The sequence below is a fragment of the Macaca fascicularis genome, chromosome 7 (genome assembly GCF_037993035.2).
Source record: "Macaca fascicularis isolate 582-1 chromosome 7, T2T-MFA8v1.1".
NCBI classification, from domain to species: domain Eukaryota; kingdom Metazoa; phylum Chordata; class Mammalia; order Primates; family Cercopithecidae; genus Macaca; species Macaca fascicularis.
The window spans coordinates 158,842,323-158,847,371 of NC_088381.1; positions in this window are offsets into that span (position 1 = coordinate 158,842,323).

A 5,049-nucleotide genomic window follows, 5' to 3' on the forward strand; every position below is an offset into this window, starting at 1 on the left:
TAAAAGATATATCAGAGTCATTCAGTAAAAAATATACTGTACTTACTACAAATATGTTATCTTCCAAGCCCATTCTTATTTTTAAAAATATGTACAACTAGATTAATGATGCCAAATGCTTATACAAGTTCATGCATTTTAGGTATGCTTTATTCAAAATATGTTATGAATAAAATTTCAATACCTAGTTACTTCAAAAAATACCTTCAAAATATTTACCATTCAAAACATATAAAAAGCACTGATTTTATTGTACTCTAATATAAATTCTTCACATAAAGATTTTATGCAAAACAATCTGCAGTTAGAAACAATCTTATTTACATTTGCTATAAAAGTATTTTGAAGTTTTAAAAGTCTAATCAATTTTTTTCAATACATTTCATCTTTGCTTTGCCAGGAACAAAGTTCGAAGTGATATCTCCATCAGTGAATAAAAAGATGTATTAAGTTCACTCATATTGATAAAACTTTTGCATTCAAATGAGTACAGATTATCTAGGATAAAGATATTTCAAATGTATATGATGTAAAATGGCAAAATCATGAATGGCATTAATTTTCTGCAATTTTAAAGGTACTCTGTTTGATGAAAAGACAACTGCCACAAATGACTTCATGCATAAATATTTCAGCTAACTGCACAAATGAGCCTGCTTCTGAGACAAAGTTAACATAGGTAAGATAAGAGAGATTTTAGAAAAGCGCTCGCCAAAGAAAAACTGAACTCAAACAAAGGCCTGGTGTTTCCATTATTTTTTATTTTTTATTTTTTGAGATGGAGTCTCGCTCTGTCGCTTAGGCTGGAGTGCAGTGGCGTGATCTCGGCTCACTGCAACCTGTGCCTCCCGGGCTCAAGCAATTCTCCTGCCTCAGCCTCCCATGCAGCTGGGGACCACAGGTGCCCACCACTACACCCAGCTAATTTTTGCATTTTTTTAGTAGAGATGGGGTTTCACCATGTTGGTCAGGCTGGTCTCCAACTCCCGACCTCAGGTGATCCACCCGTCTCGGCCTCCCAAAGTGCTGGGATCATAGGTGTGAGCCACTGCACACGGCCTGTGTGTGGTTTTTTAAAATATAAAATTTGTTTTAAGTGTACCATTCATTGTTTTTTACTATATTTACAATGTCTTGCAACCATCACCACTACCTAATTCCAGAATATTTTCATCACCTCAAAACCCCACCACCTGTATACATTAAGTCACTCCCTATTTCCCCCTCCCACCCGCCCCTGAAAAACACTAATCTTTCTGTCTCTATCGATTTGCCTATTCTGGACATTTCATATAAGTGGAATCATACAATACGTGGCCTTGCATGTCTGGTTTCTTTACCTTTAACTGGTAGTTCTTCAGCCGTTCCAAAGGAGCTATAATTTCGAGAACACCAAGCCACAGGTGCTCAAGATGGTGAATCTGTCCTCCCAGGGCAGCCTAGTTTCTATGGAGTTACCATATATGACAGTGTCCTATTATTGCTGCCTTTTGATCACATGAACATGGATCGTAATCAGAAGTACAAACTGTTATCTCTGGAATACATCTTTGTAATAAAAAAAATCCACTGGAAAAATTTCACAAGTGGGAAAGAATAACAAAGACAGGAATAGAATTCTTGATCTGACTGTAATATTTTAACAGTGACATGTGCCCAGATTATATTTTTCTCTTGGTAACACTGAAATGTACACTATTCTGGAAGACAAAGACCACCAAGCCATTTTTTGGTATCGCAAAGCATTTAATAAGTGCTTAGTTGCATGTGAAATGTTTTTCAAAAACAGAAGTTAAAATGGGAAACCACAGTAGGCTGATTCTTCGTCAGATTTCATGTCGATATTCATAAAGAGACATGATTTCAGAGCTAAGTTTGTTCTCCATAAATCAGTTCCTGGAGTTTCAACTCAAATTGTCAAATAATTGTGCTCCAGGTGAGATTTTTATGTATAACACAGAAACTCATAGTTAGGGAACTGGGCTTGCAAAAGGGAGGCCAAATATTGATGTAGTGTGGGTGAATTGTGAAATGCATTAAGCTCTACAAAGTTTTTTCAAAAGGCTAAAAATATTTATATAAAGAAGATGTAATCATCCAAAAGATTCCAGCCTCTCTTCTTCTCACTCCCAACCCCCAACACAAGAAAAGTCTATTTTAATTACCACAAGTGCGACGCAACAACCATTTAGTAGCCTTTCTATAAAAACAACAGGCTGCAAGTCCCAAAGTGACACTGGTCTTATCTTAAAAATTGTTATATTGCTTGTGTCTAGAATAATACCTGGCCTGAAAAAGGTGCTCAAAAACTATTTAACGGACAAAGGAACAAATGAAAAAACCTGGTGCCCTCATATGTGACAACCAAGTTGTCAATGCCAGAAGCCACTGCAGAGAAATCCACAATGGCGATTAAAAAAAGACTTGGAATCAACCCAAATGTCCATTAGTGACAGACTGGATTAAGAAAATGTGGCACATATACACCATGGAATACTATGCAGCCATAAAAAAGGATGAGTTTGTGTCCTTTGTAAGGACATGGATGCAGCTGGAAACCATCATTCTCAGCAAACTATCGCAAGAACAGAAAACCAAACACCGCATGTTCTCACTCATAGGTGGGAACTGAACAATGAGATCACTTGGACTCGGGAAGGGGAACATCACATACCGGGGCCTATCATGGGGAGGGGGAAGGGGGGAGGGATTGCACTGGGAGTTATACCTGATGTAAATGACGAGTTGATGGGTGCTGATGAGTTGATGGGTGCAGCACACCAACATGGCACAAGTATACATATGTAATAAACCTGCACGTTATGCACATGTACCCTAGAACTTAAAAGTATAATAATAATAATTAAAAAAAAAAAAAAAAGAAATGACTACCACCAGATTTTTGCTTTTGGCCACAATAGAGTAGCTTGTGATTGGACTAGCCCTCCTACTGAAAACAACCATGAAAGCTAAATTAACCCTTTTCCAGTTTAGAAAAAAAAGTACAGCTCACTGCCAGCACTCATATAATTCTATGTAAACACATTCTTTGAGGCTAAAGCAAATCTGACTGATTTTCAATGTGAAAATAAGATATAAAAACTGTTCTTTTTTTTTTTTTTTTTTTGAGACGGAGTCTCGCTCTGTCGCCCAGGCTGGAGTGCAGTGGCACGATCTCGGCTCACCGCAAGCTCTGCCTCCCGGGTTCATGCCATTCTCCTGCCTCAGCCTCCTGAGTAGGTGGGACTACAGGCGCCCACCACCACGCCCAGCTAAATTTTTTGTATTTTTCTTAGTAGAGAGGGGGTTTCACCGTGTTAACCAGGATGGTCTTGATCTCCTGACCTTGTGATCCGCCCACCTCGGCCTCCCAAAGTGCTGGGATTACAGGATTGAGAAACTGCGCCTGGCCTAAAAACTGTTCTTGATGTTATTTCTAAACAGAACTAGTATCAGAATCATCTGAATCATCAAAATCATCTATTTCAGAAAAAATCGAATTCATTAAATGAATCTCTGGCCAAGAACTGTTCGAGAACCATGTTAACATCACATGTGGGAATGCTACATTTTCTAGGATTTGACATTTTCAGCAATCGAGAATTATTATACTTTGTAAATGGAAATACCACTACTAAAAACAGGATGCTATAAATAGAATGATGTCATTTTCTTAAGTCAATATACTAGAGGTATGCAAAAGTAATAATAAAAGCAAGAGAGCTCGTGGCAAAGTTATCTTGGGGTAAATACTGCAGCAGCAAGTGCTGCTGGCAAACAGGACAAGGGTTAAATAGAACATCTTTTATAGGCATCAGGGAGCAAATCAATGCAGGGAGAACTTGACGAGGTACAATAAAACAGCTGAAGGCAGGGAAAGAAGGGAAGCACGCTTTGGTGAGCTCTATGTTCATTCTGATGACTTGTTTAAGGCACTGCAAATTCACAACACAGGGAAATAAAGGTCTAGCAGCAAGCAGTAATCCCACTTGGTTGAAGAAACAGAAGTTGGAGCTTGGGAAAGTAGCTAGGATTTAAGGGGCAAAATCCCAGAGAGAAGAAACTTCAGGGAAGTGAGCCTGAAGTACGGGTACAGTATCTCCTTGAGGTGTCTGCCAATTCTAGACTCCTGTGCACAAGGTGAGACTCCAAGAAATCCAGCAAAAAACAGCAGATGGGAGGCAAATGAGCTGAGCAGCTCTCGGTAGTGAGGAGGGAAAGGTTGGAATTCAAGGCCAGAGAGGTGAAGTGGCTCTGATAAACACCCCGGATTTTCAGATGACAGCCCAGAGAGGCCATATGCTAGGAGTAAGAGCAAAACTGAAATATACAAGCCTAACAAAGTCTAAAACCAACCTTCAATAGGGTTACAGTGATCTGCCTGTATTTTATCAGACTGCAAGAAGAAAACATAACCATCTTAGAGGAAGATAACATCGTTCAAAGCCCCTATAGTATTTAACACACAATGTATGACATTTCACCAAACTTATAAGGCATGCTAAGAAACAGCACCAAATGACTGACAACAGACAATAGAAATAAACGATTATAGGTAGTAATTCAGACATTGGATTTCTCAGACAAGAGTTTTAAAATTACTTTGATTAATATGTTCAATAAGATAGAGGAAAATACTAAAGATCTGATCAGAGATATGGCATCTACAAAAAAGTGTCAATGGATATTTTAGAACCAAAAATACAAGATAAACAATTACATTTACAATCGATTAGGCTCAGCAGAACAGGATAAGTTAATTAGGTCAGTAAAAACTATACAGATTGAAGTACAGGGAGAAATTACGATGGAAAACAAAAGACTATAACAGACATATGGAACATAGTATAACACACAATCCTAGAAAAAGGGAGAGAGAGAATGGATTGGAAAAAAATATTTGAAGAATGACTAGTTAAGAATTCTAATAAGGAAGGACGTCAACCAACAGATTCAGGAAGTTTACCCATCTTAGGATGCATGAAGCTGGAAACTATCATTCTCAGCAAACTATCACAAGATCAGAAAACCAAACACCACAGGTTCTCA